General features: G+C 44.0%; 1 pseudogene across 1 annotated transcript in view; it reads left to right on the forward strand.

Annotated features, from left to right (window-relative positions):
* The window catches only part of LOC102185542, a 63,388-nt pseudogene extending 44,145 nt beyond the window's left edge, over positions 1–19,243 (forward strand). Inside the window, exons 8-21 of the transcript XR_001918146.1 lie at positions 3,918–4,232; positions 8,317–8,625; positions 8,755–9,072; positions 12,430–12,521; positions 12,595–12,909; positions 14,127–14,440; positions 14,801–14,842; positions 14,931–15,244; positions 15,499–15,531; positions 16,080–16,217; positions 16,606–16,695; positions 16,960–17,007; positions 17,497–17,640; positions 19,058–19,243. The product of XR_001918146.1 is annotated as an antigen WC1.1-like (transcript). The remainder of the gene's footprint in view (positions 1–3,917; positions 4,233–8,316; positions 8,626–8,754; positions 9,073–12,429; positions 12,522–12,594; positions 12,910–14,126; positions 14,441–14,800; positions 14,843–14,930; positions 15,245–15,498; positions 15,532–16,079; positions 16,218–16,605; positions 16,696–16,959; positions 17,008–17,496; positions 17,641–19,057) is intronic.

Genomic DNA, 19,481 nt, shown 5'->3' on the forward strand with positions numbered 1-19,481 from the left:
TATTGTATATATAAACATTATATATATTTATAAACATTTTCTTTATCCATTCATTCATCAATGAAGGCTTACATTATCTGGTTATTGTAAATAATTCTGCAGTGAACATTGGGTTGCACATATATTTTCAAGTTAGTATTTTCATTTCCTTCAGATAAATACTCAAAAGGAAAATTGCTAAATCATACAGCAGTTCTGTTTTTAATTTTTCAGGAACCTCAAAACTTTTCCATAGGGGATGCTCAACTTACATTCCCTGAAACTGTGTAGAAACTTTTTCTTCTCTTCACATTATCACCAATTCTTGCTATTTCTTGTCTTTTTGATAAAAGCAATTCTGTGAGGTGATATCTTATTGTGGTTTTTATTTACATTGACCTGGTGGTAACTACTAATATTGTGCACCTTTTCATGTACTTGTTGGCCAAATGGATGTTTTCTGTGAAAAAAAAAAATGTCTATTTAGGTCCTCTGCCCATTTTGAAATCAGACATTTTTTTTATTCTGCTATTGAGTTGCAAGTTCTTTAAATATTAATAGTTTGGATATTAACTCTTCTGAAGTACATATTATTTGGTAATATCTTCTTTAATTCCACAGATAGTCTCTTCATTCTGCATATCATTTCCTTTGTGCAGAAGTTTTTAAGTTTTATGTAGTTTCACTTGGCAGTTTTGGTCTTCTTGCCTTTGTTTTTGGCATCAAATCCAAAATATCATCACAAAGACTGAGGTCAAGGACATTTTCCCCTTGCTTTTTCTTCTAGGATTTTTATGACTTCAGTACTTATGATTAAGTTTTTAATCCATTTTGAGTTGAGTTTTGTGAATGGTGTATGGACAGTGGTGCCATTGCATCTTTTGCATGTAGCAGTCTAATTTTCATAACACCATTCATTGAAGAGACTGTCATTTTCCCATTGTAGATTCTTGGCTCCTTTTTCAAAATCTAATTGGCTGTATATATTTGGATTTATTTCTGGGCTGTCTATTCTCTTCTGTTGATATCTGTGCCCATTTTTATACAAATACCATACTGTTTTTATTAGTACAACTTTGTAATATAGTTTGAAATCAGGATGCATGACACCTCCTGCATTGTTCTTTCTCAAGATTGATTTTGACATTCAGGGTCTTTTGTGGTTCCAGAGAAACTTTAGGATTGTTTATTCCATATGTGTGAAAATTTCCACTTGGATTTTGTTAATGATTACAGTGAATCTGTAGATTTCTTTGTGTAGCATGAGCATTTTAACAATATAAGGTCTTCCAACCCATGATCACAGATTATCTTTCCACTTATTTGTGTCTTCTTCAATATCATTCATCACTGTCCTATAGCTTTCATAATTCAAGAGTTTTACCTCCTTTGTTAAATTTATCCCTAAGTATTTTATTGGTTTTGTACAATTGCCTATGTTTCATACTGAATAATAGAGAAGAGTAGCTTATAATCTATTTAATAATTTTCCTTTAACATTATGTAAGTGAAATTTTGAATATAAATTAATTCTGTACTTAGAGACAAATTAATTTTGTTGTTGTTGTTGAATCACTAAGTTGTGTTCAACTCTTTTCCACCCCATGGACTGTAGCCTGCCAGGCTCTTCTATCCATAGGATTTTCCAGGCAAGAATACTGGAGTGGGTTGCCATTTCCTTCTCCAGGGGATCTTCCTGACCCTGGCATCAAACCTGCATCTACTGTATTTCTAGCAGATTCTTTACCACTGAGCCCACTGGGGAACCCAACAATGCCTACCTAATAGCAATGCTGTGTGGTAAATTAAACTTATTTTTAATATGCACTATTTATTTTCACAAACCATTGCTTTTAACTTACATTTGCTTTACTATTGATGTTTCATTGATTAGCATGAAGCTAAAGGACTTCTGTTTCACTGAATTTTATTTGTCTACACATTTATTCAATAAATATTTATTAAGTAACTATCAAGGTATTTAGAAAAAGTTCTCCATATACATACTTGTTGAATCTTGTTGAATGAGTGCATACAATATGTAGGTAACTGTCCTAACAGCAGAAAAACAGGGTAAATAAAAAATTCAAAGTCCTTCCTCTAGTGAAACTTTAATTCAGGTAGGGGTGTGTGTATGTGTGTGTTCACATTTGTAGATGTCTGTATGTCTGTTTTTATATTTGTTATCAGATGCAGGGAGTGATAAACAAGTAAATATTTAAAGTTATTTTAGAAGACTTTATGATAGCTTTCATTACCATTTTTCTCTAGAATGTTTAAAATTTTCTTTTTTATTTATCAGTCAGTTCAGTCACTCAGTCATGTCTAACTCCGTGTGACCCCATGGACTGCAGCATGCCAGGCTTCCCTGTCCATCACTAACTCCCCGAGCTTGCTCAAACTCATGTCCGTTGAGTCAGTGATACCATCCAACCATCTCTTCCTCTGTTGTCCCCTTCTCCTGCATTCAGTCTTTCCCAGCATCAAGGTCTTTTCCATTGAGTCAGTTCTTCCCATCAGGTGGTCAAAGTTTCAGCTTCAGCATCAGTCTTTCCAATGAATATTCAGACTAACTTCCTTTAGAAATGACTGGATCTCCTTGCAGTCCAAGGAACTCTTAAGAGTCTTCTCCAACACCACAGTTCAAAAGCATCAATTCTTCAGTGCTCAGCTTTCTTTATAGTCCACATCTCACATCCATACATGACTACTGGAAAAACCATAACTTTGACTAGACAGACCTTTGTCTGGCTTCCCTGGTGGCTCAGTGTTAAAGGATTTACCTGTCCGTGCAGGAGATGCCTGGCTGATCGATGGGTTGGGAAGATTCCCTGGAGAAGGAAATGGCAACTTACTCCAGTAGTCTTGCCTGGGAAATCCCATGGACAGAGAAGCCTGGCAGACTACTGTCCATACAGTCACAAGAGAGTTGGAAATGACTTGGTGACTCAAAAACAACAATGCAGAACTCTACAAATCAGAAGATTAATACCAATAGGACTTGGGTGACATCAGCTGTCTCACACTACTCAGTAGGGTAATATTTCCTATTTTTGCCTCTTTTCAACCTTATTATTCTCATTGCTACTATGAGATACCAGACCCAGGTGCTTCAGTTCAGTCGCTCAGTTGTGTCCGACTCTTTGCGACCCCATGAACGCAACAGGCCAGGCCTCCCTGTCCATCACCATCTCCCAGAGTTCACTCAGACTCACATTCATCGAGTCAGTGATGCCATCCAGCCATCTCATCCTCTGTCGTCCCCTTCTCCTCCTGCCCCCAATCCCTCCCAGCATCAGAGTCTTTTCCAATGAGTCAACTCTTCTCATGAGGTGACCTAAGTACTGGAGTTTCAGCTTTAGCATCGTTCCTTCCAAAGAAATCCCAGGGCTGATCTCCTTCAGAATGGACTGGTTGGATCTCCTTGCAATCCAAGGGACTTGCAAGAGTCTTCTCCAACACCACAGTTCAAAAGCATCAATTCTTCAGCGTTCAGCCTTCTTCACAGTCCAATTCTCACATCCATACATGACCACAGGAAAAACCATAGCCTTGACTAGACGGACCTTAGTCGGCAAATAACGTCTCTGCTTTTGCATATACTAACTAGGTTGGTCATAACTTTTCTTTCAAGGGGTAAGCGTTTTTTAATTTTATGGCTGCAGTCACCATCTGCAGTGATTTTGGAGCACCTCCTCCCAAAAAAAATAAAGTCTGACACTGTTTCTACTGTTTCCCCATCTATTTCCCATGAAGCCATGGGACCAGATGCCATGATCTTCATTTTGCTTGCCGGAGTGCAAAGCTCCGTGTCTCAACCAGCAGGCTCTGCAGCCTCAGAGGAGACTCAAGACCTGAAGACTCTTCTCATTCCCACCACCCGGTCCCAGGCCCCTACGCCCCGTCAACCCCTCATTGTCTCATTTCTCTCTTCTTAGACAGCAGGCAGCTCCGCCTGGTGGACGGGGGCGGTCCCTGCGCCAGGAGAGTGGAGATCCTTGACCAGGGCTCCTGGGGCACCATCTGTGATGACGGCTGGGACCTGGACGATGCCCGCATGGTGTGCAGGCAGCTGGGCTGTGGAGGAGCCCTCAGTGCCTTGCAATTTGCTGAATTAGGTCGGGGATCAGGGCCCATCTGGCTGGATGAACTGAACTGCGGAGGAAAGGAGTGCCACGTGTGGAGGTGCCCTTCCCGGGGCTGGGGGCAGCACGACTGTAGTCATGCAGAGGATGCTGGGGTCGTTTGCTCAGGTACGGTCAGTGCATTGTCCATGGGCTGAGGAAGTAGAAAGTCCCAAGGAAGTTGGTGTCTGATCACCTGACGATAGAAGATGACTGAGTTATAGAGGTCTAGACATCTACCCATCCTCCCTGAGGGCACATTTATCTGTGAGGATGGGCTTCCTACTTTCCTCTTGTCAGTCTCTGATATTTATTCTCCAGTGATCTTACCTGACAGAGTTTAATCTATTATTTCCAATTATAATTGATCTTCATAATTTTTATATAATTTTTGGGAGAATGAAATACTTGCAAATCACCACACACAGACCTCTTTGCACAGTGAACCCATATAAGGGGGGGACAAGAATGAGGGTCCACCTCCCTGGGTGGAGTTGTTTCTGTAGTTACCCTATGATACACTATTTTGCACTAGGTCAGTAGGAGTGGAGGAACAGGGGACATCATTAAACAAATCAGAAAGCAATTTATGGATTTATGCCAAAGTTCAAGTCTCCTTTACAAATTTAAATGTAAATATTCACAGCCATTTGGCTGGTAGAACCAGAGAACTGTGGATGAAATGCTTCTCCTTCCATTGTAATTAGAAAAGATTCTTTGTCCATATTTTCTTTTAAAACATCTGCATAAACCAAATCTTTGAAAGAACACGTTAGCCATGCACTGACACATCAAAGGTGGAGGCAATGAAATACTGATTTTGTGTTTTATAGTAAGAGATTATATAGTTTACACCTGATGATTTCAGCGATATAAGAGAATTGCAATTGGGAGTTTATTTGCTAGAAATAGAAGTAAGGGGACAAGCTGGAATAAGAAGCTGGAAGAGAGTTATCATAGCTAGGAGGGATGGAAGGGCAATGGGAGCTGACAAAGTCACCTGTGGGGTTCTCTGAGCAGCACTGAAGGTCCAGGTGTGGTGTGGAGGATGCTACGTGCACCTAAGGACACAGGATGTCTGTACAGCAAGAGAAACCAGACAAGGATAAATCTGACCAAAGTTTCATTTTGCCTTTGTTGCAGTCTATTCATATAAATAAATGGCCCTCTGGAAGGGCAATTTTCCCTTTCTTTGATTATCCAAGTCTCTCATAAACATTTTGGAGGGCTTTGAACTGTCTACTTGTTTTTCTCCTGCACTTCTAAAAAGATAAGGGCATTGTTTTATTGTGACTTACATTCCCAACATCGGTCAAAATTCTTGAATATAACAGTCTCTAAAAAGGTGCTTGTATTTGTAATAAACCACATGAAAATAGATTCTCAATATTACCTTCAAGTAACATCCTCCTACTTAAACATCAGACCTCTGCAGAGGATTCAGATATGACTCCCTTGTAGCCTCTCCTCTCTCTCTCCATTTCATTTCCCAATCAGAGGTTCTATTTCTGGGCCTCTAGGGATGCACTCTCCTTGGCCTTTGCTGCACCTTGATGGAAAGGTCACGCTGATCCCCTCTGGCTCTCAGAGGAGAATGGGCAGCCAAAGGGTCGAGGGCAGGTCTGGTCTTCCAGGAAGATACTTGATCTTTGTGGATCTCTGAGAGGCCACATCCCTCACCCAACAAGGATATTTCCTACACCTCAGGCCACACAGTACTCTGTTCCAGTCAAGCCAGTAGGAGTCCAGAGAGATGGGTGAGGAGCCAGAGGGTCCAGGGTCAGGTCAGGCTGAAGGTCAGAGGGCTGAGAGTTGGTCTGGAGGCAGATGCATCACAGCTACAGGGAGAAGAGAGGAGGCCACCTTGGTCAGAGGGAGAGAAGTAAGGATGTGATCTACATGAACAATGATGAAAATCTACCTGGTCCCTCAGGCTCTCGTGGTTCCCTGGATAAAATCCAGCCCCAAAGTTATTACAGTGAGATAGCCTTTGGGACAAAGGGCCCTAAGCAGAAGCTGAGATACAGAAAATCAGGGCTCTCCCAGGCTCAGGCATAGGGGCAGAGAGAATCCTTTCCTGACAGCCTGGTCCCTGAGGTCCCTCCTATGGCTCAGGTTGATGTTTCTTTTGCAAATGGACTAAACCTGGAAAATGGGGGCCAAAAAGTGTTTCAGCACTATTTATTGAACAGTCTGTCCTCTCTAATGATATAAAATATTACCTTCTTCAAATACTAAATTTCTGTGTGTATATGTCTTTGTGTCTGTTAGATATTTATATTCTGTCCCATTCTCTCTATTGTTATATAAGAACATGGTTGGTTTTATTACTTTTAATAACTTATCCCCTCACATCATCCTTCTAGTTCATAAATTTTCTTGCAATGTTCCCACACTTATTTTTTCCATTTGAAAGCAAATATAAAGTAAAAAAAGAAATAATAATAATTTGTCTTGGGAGACTATCCTGATGTGTATAAGACTCATTCTGAATATAGTTGAGAGTCTAACATGTGTCAGGCTATCTACAATAACATGTAAGCAATATTTGTTCTTTCTAAATTCATAATCTGGTGGGACTAATACAGAAACTAACAAGGTGTTGAGTAAAAATTATTTAATTAGAAAGAGTGATCTGTGACTGAACTCCCCATCAGACGAGTTTGATCTCTTTCAGTTTTATACTCCATCCACTCCCAGTTTAACCTACCACACACCCCACCCACACTCCACTCCTACAGAAGTTCTTCCCTTTCAGAGTCTCCTTTCCATCCATTTGTAGCTTTTATGATTGTTCTCTTGTCTGGTGTGGGTAAAATGGGAAAGTGTAGCAGGGTTAGATGGCCAGATGGGAGGAGCACAGTGGATAAAATCTGTCAAAAATATTTTCCTCAAGTCTGTCTTCATCCATATTGAAGTTTTTGCATTTGGAAATCTCTAAATTACAAATGGCTTGCTTGCTCTCTGCTCTCTTTCTCTCCCTCTCTCTCTCTCTTTTTTTTTTTAATGCATGCTAGCTATTTCTCAAGAATCCAAATAGGAAAGGAATACGCAGTTAGCATATATATAGGATTAAAACACATTAAATTATCATCATTTCTTAGTATTTGCTAAGATTCCCATGTCTTAGATCCCCATGTCTAGTAGAAAGTAATCAAACTCAGCTGATTTGCATACTCCCACTGAAATCTCATTCTCTCCCTTGATAAATCCTAGGCTTTCAAGAAAGATGGCTAGGACCAGCCCCTCCCTCTTCTATGGCTCTCTGAACTTTCTTAACTCATCTATTCAAACTCATCTATGGACAACTTCTTTTCACAATCAAGTCACCTAAGAAATCCTGGGAATCTTTCACCGTCAAGAATTATGAGAAATATATGTGAAGTCATAATGTGAAAGTGAAGTCACTCAGTCATATCTGACTCTTTGCGACCCCATGGACTGTAGCCTACAAGGCTCCTCTGTCCATGGGATTTTTGAGGCAATAGTACTGGAGTGGATTGTCATTTCCTTCTCCAGGGGGTCTTCCCGACTCAGGGATCAAACCCAGGTCTCCCACATTGTAGACAGACGCTTTACCGTCTGAGCCACCAGGGAAGTCCCGAAATCATAATAAGCTTGTTATAATATAAAAAAATCATAATAGACTTGTAGACTTGGTATGATGTCTAGCTTTCCTCCCGTGAGCCATAAGTCTGTCTACAGTCTAGCCTGAATTAATAGATATCCCACTATGAAGTCCCCTGTCTTCAGTGACTTGATTATTGGCTCCTGAGAGAAAACTGGCCAGAATTCTAGCTCCAGAAATCTCAGATGGCCTTCTAACCTTGTCTGGCTCTTAGTCCTCTAAACTATTGAATCCCATAAACTACTTCACTCTGAGTTAGTTCAGCTCTGTGCTTGTCTGATGCCTGCTGCAGTGTAGTTTCCTTGGGTCTTGTCATTTCCAAGTGCCTAGATGAGGAATTCTCATCCTAATCAACCTCCAAATATACGTTCTTAATGACTGCAAATTTTTCTGGGTTTCTTTCCATAAACTCGCTCATGAAATTACTAATACGATTCTGACAATAATTGTCAAATTCTCTCTCCATGCCCCACTCCTAGAGATGAAACACTTTCACATCCTTGCCTATGATGTGCTGTTTCCAATGCCAAGCAAGGACTATGAATAGTCACAGGGTTTGTTGCTGCTGTTGATTGTTCCCCTTAGGATTTGTGCGTCTGGCTGGAGGAGAAGGACCCTGCTCAGGGCGAGTAGAAGTGTATTCTGGAGAAGACTGGACCCCAGTGTCTGATGGAAACTTCACACTTCCCACTGCGCAGGTCATCTGTGCAGAGCTGGGATGCAGCAAGGCTGTGTCTGTCCTGGGACATGTGCCCTTCAGAGAGTCAGATGGCCGGGTCTGGGCTGAAGAGTTCAGGTGTGAGGGGGAGGAGCCTAACCTCTGGTCCTGCCCCAGAGTGCCCTGTCCAGGGGGCACTTGTCACCACAGTGGAGCTGCTCAGGTTGTCTGTTCAGGTGAGATGCAGGTCAGGACTTAACCTCCCTGCACACTGTGTTCAACTTTTTGTTTTTCCTCCCTCTTCTCTGTTCAGGTTTTTTTTTTTTTAAATGAGATTTTGCTGACATCCTGTCTTCTTCTACCAGTGTATGCAGAAGTCCGGCTCATGACAAACGGCTCCTCTCAGTGTGAGGGGCAGGTGGAGATGAATATTTCTGGACGATGGAGAGCACTCTGTGCCTCCCACTGGAGTCTGGCCAATGCCAATGTTGTCTGTCGTCAGCTCGGCTGTGGAGTCGCCATCTCCACCCCTAGAGGACCACAGTTTGTAGAAGGAGGAGATCATATCTCAACAGTCCGATTTCACTGCTCGGGGGCTGAGTCCTTCTTATGGACGTGCCCTGTGACTGCCCTGGGTGGTCCTGACTATTCCTATGGCAACACGGCCTATGTGATCTGCTCAGGTAAGGGCAGCAGGGGGGAGGCTACTGGTACTCACGGAGTGAAATGTTCCCAAGAGCAGAAAGTGAAGGAAACATGGCTTCAAAAATTAGATATTTCATGGTGAAATATGCTTTCTCTCATTGTTCATTCATTTTTCAGGTCAGGGCAAGAAGGGTGAAGGGGAATAATATATTTTTAAGCAGCATTATTATTTACAAATAATCATAGAAAATGATGCACCAGCAATAAGTGTAGACCTCAGTCATGATCCCCAACCCAGATAAGCCAAGAGAACACACCCAGCACTACAGAGTCACTGTTGCCTCCCAGTTACTATGTCCTGTGTCCTCTCCAGTGAAAACAGTTTAACTTCTACTACCATAGAATATTCACTGGAAAGACTGATGCTGAAGCTGAAGTTCCAGTATTTTGGTCTTCTGATGTGGATAGATGACTCATTGGGAAAGTCTCTGAATCTAGGAAGGATTGAGGGCAGAAGGAGAAGAGGGTGTCAGAGGATGAGATGGCTGGATGGCATTACTGATGCAATGAACATGAACTTGGGCAAACTCCAGGAGACGGTGAGGGACAGGGAGGCCTGGCATGCTGCAGTCCATGGGGTCACAAAGGTTGGACATGACTGGGCAGTTGGACAACAACAATAACAACCATAGGATATTTTATTGATTTTTGAACTTTATATAAAATCATGCAGTATGTTTCTTGGGTGTCTCACTTCTTTGACGCAACATTACGTTTGGGATTCACTCATGATGTTGTTTATAGCAGCTGACTATTCATTTTTATTACTGTAGAGTAGTTCTTTGAATGATCACATGACAATATACTGATCCATTTGACTGATGGTAGAGAGTTGAATTGTTTTCTGTCCTTGACTATTACAAATATGATGCCACAACTTACCATGACAATGACTTTGGGTGAAAACTATGCTATTTATTTAATCCTTGGTCTTTTATTTTCATTTTCTTAATGGTACCATGTCCTTAGATGAGTGAAGTTCTTAATCTTGAGGAAATATAACTTACTAGTTTTTCCCAGTATATTTAGTACTTCTTAAATCCTTTTGAAAAGAGCTTTGCTTACTCCAAGACCATAAAAACATTCTTCAGTAGTATCTTATAGAAGTTTATTTTTCTCTTGCATATATTTGTATATTCCTTCTGAGATTGACATCTATATAAGTTAAGGGTCAAGTTTCATATTGACATCTAATTGACTCAGAATCATTTTCTGAAAATATTTTTGTCTCCACTGTGTGCCACCTTTGCCATAAGGAGAAGGGCATATGTGTCTAAGCCTTTTTTAGACTCTCTGTTCTATTCCAGTGTATCATTTGTCTATCCTTGCACAAATACTATATTTTCTTAATTATTGTAATTTTATAGTAAGATTGGGTAATTTTAATTTAAAAGAGTTTCTTTATATTAACTAACTTTGTTGCTCTTCTTTCCAACTGTGTTGGTCATTCTTGGCCTTTTATGTTTAAAAAAATTTTGACATTAGTTTGTTATTTTTCACCAAAAGAAACTTCATAACTGTATATTGATTGAGATTATATTTAATCTACCAGAAATTTGAGGATGATTGACTTTGACAATTTTGAGTCTCCCAATTCATTGACATGACATATCCCTCCATTCAGTTAGGTCTATCAGAGGTTTTGCCCATCTTTTACTAGATTTTCTCCTAGGTGTTTCACATTTTTGAAATTATTTTTATTTCTTTTAGTGGAAGTATCCTAGGAATTCTTTCTGACTTATTTTCACCTTTTAATTTTTTTATTTTGACCTAATTTGAGACTTGAAAGTTGCAAAAATAATATAAAAATTCCCAGATGTCTTTTACCTGGATCTCCCAATATTAGTATTTTACTGTAATCTTCCTCTCTTTCTCTCTCTCTCTCTGTCCCCCTCCTGCCCCATTTCTCCATAAATATGTAAAGTCTTTCTGAATTGGGCTGCAGTCATGATGTCCTTTTATCCCTAAAATAATTCAAGATATTTCTTTATTAACCAAAGTTCAGTCAAGTCCTCAGCTGACTTCAACCTCAGAGGACATCCAAATGCAACTACATGAAAGATCCCAAGACACAACTGCCAAGTTGAGTCTTTCTCAAATAACTGACCCAGGAAGACTTAAGAAAATGAAGAGTGTGGGTATATATATATATATATATATATATCTTCAGAGGCTGTTTTTATAATTTGTTATACAGCAGTGTAATTGGGACACTTACTGTGTGGCCTGCACTTCTAAATAGAGGTGTGTTTGTCCTATGACCTTGGACTTTATTGATTCTCCCTTATGCTGAGCTAATGTGCTGATACGCTCTTTCTTTAGTTCTTAATTTCAACTAGTAAGTTTTTCAGCTCTAGAATTTTAATTTATTTTTGTTGTTGTTGTTGTTGTTAGCATTATTTGTTCTTTTCCATCAGGGTGTGCATTTTCTCAGTTAATTCCGTGGGCACCTTAATCAAGCCTCTTTAAATTCTCTGTCAAGTAACTCTAGTAGCCAAGTATCCTGGGGAATTGTTTCTAATGTCTACATTTCCTCTTGGTTTCTTATGAGATCTATTTTCAATAAATATTTTTTTAAAATGCAGACACTGTAGATGACAAATTGTAGAAATACTTCAGAAAGTGTTTTATTTTGCTTCTTCTATTTAGGGGTAGATTTGGGGACAGACAGATTTGGGGCTTCTCTGGGGGCTCTGCCTGCAATGTGGGAGACCTGGGTTTGATCCCTGGGTCGGGAAGATCCCCTGGAGAAAGAAATGGCACCGCACTCCAGTACTCTTACCTGGAGAATCCCATGGATGGAGGAGCCTGGTAGGCTGCAGTCCATGGAGTCGCAGAGTCAGACACAACTGAATGACTTCACTTTCACTTTAGGGATAGAAATTATTTAACTCATTCTTAGTGCTAGAGACAAAAATTGCGGCACTGTCAGAAGCAGAACTCTTCATAGCGAAGGCGAACACTACAGTTATGAAAATTTTACAGCTATGTTAACCTAGGTTTCCCCAAAGGCTCAGTGGTAAAGAATCTGCTGGCCAATACAGGAAATACAGGAAATACAGGAGATGACATTTCGATTCCTCGTTGGGGAAGATCCCCTGGAGAAAGAAATGTCAATCCATCCCAGTATTCTTGCCTCGAGAATCCCATGGACAGAGGAGCCTGGAGTGCTACACTCCATAGAGTCAAAAAGAGTTGGAAACTACTGAGCAACTAAAGTGCAAAAACTGCTATGTCACATTTTTCTTCTCAGACCCCACTGCTTGTCATTATTTAGTTTAATTCAGTTTCCTGTTTTTCAATCACCAACACCCTGATCATTGCTGTTTCTTCAGGAAACCAAACCCAGGCGCTGCCCAGTGCAATGACTCCCTGTCAGAACCAGCAGGCTCTGCAGCCTCAGAGGAGAGCGCCCCCTACTGCTCAGGTGAGGGTCCCACAGAAGAGAAGACTCTTTACAACCCCGTCACCGCCCCATTGTCCCATTTCTCTCTCCTCAGACAGCAGGCAGCTCCGCCTGGTGGACGGGGGCGGTCCCTGCGCCGGGAGAGTGGAGATCCTTGACCAGGGCTCCTGGGGCACCATCTGTGATGACGGCTGGGACCTGGACGATGCCCGCGTGGTGTGCAGGCAGCTGGGCTGTGGAGAAGCCCTCAGCGCCACGAGGTTTGCTCACTTTGGGGCAGGATCAGGGCCTATCTGGCTGGACGACCTGAACTGTACAGGAAATGAGTCTCACGTGTGGAGGTGCCCTTCCCGGGGCTGGGGGCAGCACGACTGCAGACACAAGGAGGACGCGGGGGTCATCTGCTCAGGTCTGTACTACACTCTGTCCACATTCTGGGGCAGGGGTGGGGCCCTGGAGGACGGGAATCTGAGCCCTGATGGAGAGATGTTGAAAGGACCAGAGTAGGAGGCTTCCTCCCGTGGAGCCTGTCTTTCCAGTAAATGTGAAAACGAGGTGCTTTCACTTCCTTCTGCATCAGCTGAGGTTCTGGTCCTTTCTTCTCACCAGTGTTTCCTGACAGAGCCATTTCTTACAGTTAATACTTGAAAGCAGGGCTCATTCTGCAGTTACTTGTGGTAGTAATATCTTGAAATCCTGGGCTTCCCAAGTTGCCCTAGTGGTAAATAACTTGCCTGCCAAAGCAGGACATGTAAGAGATGTGGGTTCAGTCCCTGGGTTAGGAAGATCCCCTGGAGGAGGATATGACAACCCATTCCATTATTCTTGCCTGAGAATCCCATGGACAGAGGAGCCTGGCATAGCGAAAGCTCAGAATTTTCCTCAACAGTTCTGTTTGCTAGGAGTCTGAAGAGAGTCTCCATGGGCCAACATCCCAGTGTCCACAGGGCTATATTCTTCCTGGAGTCTCTGGGAGGACTCCTTTCCCAGCCTTTTGTGGTTTCTGTGTGGTCTCATTTCTTGGCTCAGAGCCCTCTTTATTCTTCTTCAGACAACAGTGCCTCTTCCAACCGTTCTCCCTCACTCACATTTCCCTTTGACTGGAGCTGGGAAAGACGATGCATTTCTCAATGTAGTGAGTTTAAAGATGTGTTAGGCGGGGCTCACATAGTTAATCTTCAATATTTGAGCTCTATCTCTCCATCCCAAGGTCCTTATTAATCACATCTGTAAAGTCTCTTTCAAAATGTAAGGTAACATATCACAGGTTCTGGGATTAGGCTATGGACATCTCTGGGGGTCCGTTATTCTGCCGACCACTTCACTATCCACATCACATTCCGTTCTTTTAGAAGTTTTGTCAGGAAGCAGGAATCAGCTCCTGTCACTGCAGGTGCCCAAGTTGGTGATGCTCTCTGTTCATATCTACATTGTTGTGGTAGAAATAGATGTACAGACATTAATGTTCAAAGTCAGCTGAAAGGGAGGCAAAAGTCAGTCTTGTCACCCAGTGGGCATCTCCTCCACTGAGTCAAGGATGTATGGTCACAACTTCTGGGGGAGAGGAAAACCCAGAGCACTGAGTGGAATGCTCACTCTGTCCCATCCCCTCCCTTTCAATCTCAGAGTTCCTGGCCCTCAGGATGGTGAGTGAGGACCAGGAGTGTGCTGGGTGGCTGGAAGTTTTCTACAACGGGACCTGGGGCAGTGTCTGCCGCAGCCCCATGGAAGACATCACTGTGTCCATGATCTGCAGACAGCTTGGCTGTGGGAACAGTGGAAGTCTCAACTCTTCTGTTGCTCTTAGAGAAGGTTCTAGACCACAGTGGGTAGATGGAATCCAGTGTCGGAAAACTGACACCTCTCTCTGGCAGTGTCCTTCTGACCCTTGGAATTACAACTCATGCTCTCCAAGGAGGAAGCCTACATCTCGTGTGCAGGTGACTTACTGTCTGTTTCTGTGTCAATCCCAACCATGTAAGATGTTGTTAGTAAGATTTTATATTTTCAAATCTAATTGATGGGCTTTGGTTGAGTCTGCAAAATGTAGGTGTATGTTTATATTTGTCTCTGTGTCTGTTTCCTTTTGTTATGGAAAGTGGAGTCTGGTAAATTGCTAATTAGATAAAGTAATATCAGCTGATGATAAGATGCAGCGACCTTCTCAGTCAAGTAAATGATGAAGGTTCTGTTGTCTCTTGTCATTTGACTGTGACAAAAAAACCCTTAGTTACTCATGTATGGGAACAGCTGTCCCACAGCTGTCCCTGATGCAGAGCTTCCCGTCATTGTTTCTGCAGGAAGAAGACCCAAGAGCTGTCCAACTGCTGCCCCCTGCACAGGTACGTCAGCCCCGCCCCCTCCCCTGTGGCTCCCAGGGGCTCCTTCCTCCCACCAGGGCAGTCACAGGAAGGGCTGCTGCCTTTTCAGACAGGGAGAAGCTCCGGCTCAGGGGAGGAGACAGCGAGTGCTCAGGGCGGGTGGAGGCTGGCACAGCGGCTCCTGGGGCACCGTGTGCGATGACTCCTGGAGTCTGGCAGAGGCCGAGGTGGTATGTCAGCAGCTGGGCTGTGGCCAGGACCTCGAAGCCGTGCAGGCCACCATGTTTGGCCCTGGAAATGGGAGCATCTGGCTGGACAAGGTGCAGTGCGAGGGCTGGGAGTCCTCCCTGTGGGACTGTGCTGCAGAGCCCTGGGGGCAGAGTGACTGTAAGCATGAGGAGGATGCTGGTGTGAGGTGCTCTGGTGAGTGAGGGGCTCGGGGTCCACTCTGGATGAGCTGGGGCATCGCGGGGGCAGTGGGCTGGCCTGGGAGTGGTGCAGAGTTTGTATTGAGACAGTGTCTGGGTGCTGAGGCTCTGATCTAGGGCGGGAGAGCTGGGAAGACTGGACACTGGTGTTGTGGAGACTGAGGGGTGATTTCAGGCTCAGGAGGGAAAAATGGACTGCCCTGCATTCTGGTCAATTACTCTCCTCCAATCTGCTGTTTTTCTCTTTAGGTGCAAGGAAAACGTTGCCCCCAAATACAGCAGGTACTGTGGTCCATCCATGGGCAGGGGAGAATACTCAAATACTCTCAAATACTCTGTGGGCTCTCTGACAGCTCAGGAGAGGAAGAGCCTGAGGAGCCCTCACTGATGGGGAGGATCTGGGGCATTACTTTGGGGAAATCCCCTGCCTTGGTTCCTGGGGTCAGAAGGTTCTCATGCCCAGGATCCAAGTGAGTCTGGTTCCCATGGTGCAGATTCTAAGGTTCTCACACCTGAGTGTTGATCCTCATCACTGAGGCGCGGGTTGCAGGACTGTTTGACGCCTTGTTTCCTGAAGCCCAAAGAGAGGGGTTGAGCCGGGTCCTCAGAGGCTTTCTTCGCAGGGCATCTCCCTGACTCCCCAGCTCTGCCTCAGCTGGAGTGGAGGAGACTCATCTCAGGACAATACCTGGAGGACCCCAGTCACTGTCAGTGCACCTGTGTCTGAGGCTGGGACGCCATTGTCCAGAGCTCCCTGGAAATGCTGGCACAGGGGGTTTCTCTGTGCCTCTACGTGACCTTCTCCACACCCACTTGCCTTGTTCTCCTAGGGGCCAGAACAACCTCAAATCCCCTCCCTGGCATCTTCTCCCTGCCTGGGGTCCTCTGCCTCATCCTGGGGTCCCTTCTCTTCCTGGTTCTCGTCATCCTGGTGACTCAGCTGCTCAGATGGAGAGCAGAGCGCAGAGGTGGGCTGCAGAGGGAACTGGGGACCAGAGAGAGTGTGTGCACGCAGGAGATGGGGCAGGTGTGAGGAGGGGAACCTGGGCCAGGTCTCTGTTCTGAGTTGCAGAACTCCATGTGCTCTGTGATAAACTCTTAGGGCTGAGTATACAGAGGTTCTTAGGACTGGGGTGTGAACTCTCATAAGCCATGGCCTCTCCTATGAGACCAAATAGAGTCAGGGCTGAGCTGTGGATTCAGGTCAGACAGGGGAGAAGGTGCTGACATGGGGCATGGGGTGGGAGGTTAAGCCGAGGCCTTGGCAAGCCCCATGTGAGCACTGGGAGATGAAGATGGGCTGGCTGGATTGGGGTGTCTGGGGCGGCTTCTCTGACCTTCTAGGGGATCTCTCAGCCTTATCCAGCTATGAAGATGCTCTTGCTGAAGCTGTGTATGAGGAGCTCGATTACCTTGTGACTCAGGAGGGTCTTCTGGGCATCCCAGGTGGGTGTCTCTGTCTGCCCTCCTGGGACCTTTGGTTGTCACCACCCACTGGCTGTGAGGGTCTTCTCGGTGTCTTCAGACCCAACGCATGCCCCATTCTCACAGAGGCAGCTCCTATAAAGTCGTAGGATGGACTTTCAGAGCCCTAAAAACCCCCCGGCTACACTGCAGGGGCTAGGTCTGTCCCTTCCCAGCCTTAACACAGGTCCCGTGAGTGTGGGGAGGGTCATTCTGTGTGTTCTGTGATGTTTGTCTCCACATTAGCCTTCCTGTCAGATGGTGAGGACAACAATGACTTCAGGTCTGCTCGAGGTAATAGAGGTGGATCTGCCTCAGCTGGGATTTGGGAAGGAGAGTTTCCCTCATGGAGATGAGATGCAAGGGGAACAGTCTTCATCTGATGGACCAGAGTCATCTCTTGTGTCCAGATGGGGTCCGTCCTTCCCCTTCTCTGGCCGTTCTGTGATGTCTCACATTGGGGCTGGGCTCTCTGTGTCCAGAATCACAACAGGCACACAATGTTTTTTAAAATAACATCTGTAAAGCACAATTTATCAAAATAGTTTAGTAATAGTTTAGTAATGCTCAATGGTATAAGTTGCTTTGAGAAAGATGTGTAAAATCATGTTTTGGTTTATGGACACTTCAAACTGAAACATGATCTTAGAGAAAAAAAAATCTTTTGAAACAATGTGCCTCTATTTAGCAGCTCAGAAACTCTGGGTCAGAAGAGATCTTAGTCATTTCCCAGACCAACCCACTTACTTTGGTATCATCTGACCCCTGCTCTGCCCTTGGAAGCCCCAGATCAGAGGACTGATGCCCCTGGTGAGGATTACGACGATGCTGAAGAGGTACCAGTGCTTGGGGTTCCTCCTGCTTCACAGAGGAGGGAAGAGGAAGTGCTCCTAGAGAAGGAAGATGGGATCAGGTCCTCTCAGACAGGTGAGTGGTGTTAGCTGATCTCCTGCAATCTTTTCTTTCTGTCCTGGAAAGGGTGAATTTGAGCTTCTCAATTCCCAGCTTCTCTAGAGTTTTGCTTTAGGGTAATCTCATGCATTCGATGGCTCAGATGGTAAAGAATCTGCCTGCAGTGCAGGAAACCTTGGTTTGATCACCAGATGAGAAGATCCCTTGGAGAAGGGAATGGCAACCCACTCCAGTATTCTTACCTGGAGAACCCCATCGACAGAGGAACCTGGTGGGCTGTAGTCCATAAGGTCACAAAGAGTTGGACATGACTGAGTGACTAACACTTCACTTCTCAACCATATGCTGCCTTTAATGGTGTCATACTCCTTGGGAGTGAGTAATCACTCTACTTTTGGCATTTATGTCTCCATACTACAACATAAATTATGTGATATGCTTGCATTAGAATTTACAGATTAGGGCATTTCCTGACAAATCAGTGGTTAGGACTCTGCACTTTCACTGCTGGAACCTGAGTTCAATCCCTGGTCAAGCAACAAAGATCCAACAAGCATTGCTCAGTGGCCAAAAGGAAAAGAAAACATAGATTAATTGAGCATATGTACAATATCCAAAATAGAACAAGTGTTTTGATAACACCTCTGTGCTGTCTTATACATGAAAGGTAGCTAGAGATTTTAAAAAATGTACTGCAGTATTGAATTTGTGAGGCATTCTGATAATCCAAGATGAGCTCTGTTTATATGTCAGCACTAACATGTACAAATCTATGATACACAGTGGCCTTAACATTAAGCCAATTTGGTGGGTCATGGACTCAGAGTTTGAGGTCAGCTGAAGTCTAATTTGCTCCAGACGTTTCAGTAGCTGAGAGAAGACACTCATTCTCTGGAGAAAAACATTTCTCCCCATCTGAGGGCCCATGTGGTCCCTGGGGAGGGTCCTCTGTGGCTCTGTTATAGTATTTGTGTACATTTGGGAACAGGAGTCAAGTCAACTAAGAGCAGAACTGGTTTGTGATTGAGGAACACAGGTTTTCCCTTCTCCACTCTCCCTCTCATTGTGATTTCACATCTGTCTGTTGTGAGAGGAGAACATTTAAATTCATTGTTATGATCTTTACCATTCTTGGGCATCTCCTTGCTGATTGTGTAGCTCGGAGGCAGGTCTTCCCAGAGCTCCTGTGTGAGCACAGGTCTCCTGTGATGCAGGATTTCCACGTGAATTGAGGCCCCAGAAACCACATGGACTGGATCTGAGAGGACAGTCGGGATCCATCCTCACTGTAACTGATGCGGAATAGCCTGAGCCTCCTTCCCACACCTGGGTCCCAGGGATGCTTTGTCATCACCACACGCTTAACTCGCTTCCACCACACTGTCTGGTCCCCTTGTCTCAGTTCTAATCATATTTCTCTTTCCTCTTTCAGACTCTTTTCTAAACGTCTCTAGAGAGGAAGCTAACCCTGGGGAAGGAGAAGAGAGCCCCTGGCTGCTCCAGGGGGAGAAAGGGGACCCTGGGTACGATGATGTTGAACTCAGTGTCCCGGGAACATCCTCAGTGATTTTCTCGTGATGGTGTATTAAATATGAGATGAAGCTTCAGATATTCTAATTGCCCGTATTTCAATACAGTAATGCTGACCTGTAATTGTGTTACATGAAAATTGCTCAAAATGAAATATTCTGAATCAAGTAACTTTTTTGCTTTGTTGGTAATTTAGCAAGTTCCATGTCAGATGCTTTTAGATGATTGATCCTCAAACACCATTTTCCTCAAAGGAAATACACGATGAGCGCACTGCCCTGTTTTCTCACCTCCTTCAAAGGCTAACGAGGCCATGACTTTGCCTG

The sequence above is a fragment of the Capra hircus genome, chromosome 5 (assembly GCF_001704415.2).
Source record: "Capra hircus breed San Clemente chromosome 5, ASM170441v1, whole genome shotgun sequence".
Lineage (NCBI taxonomy): Eukaryota > Metazoa > Chordata > Mammalia > Artiodactyla > Bovidae > Capra > Capra hircus.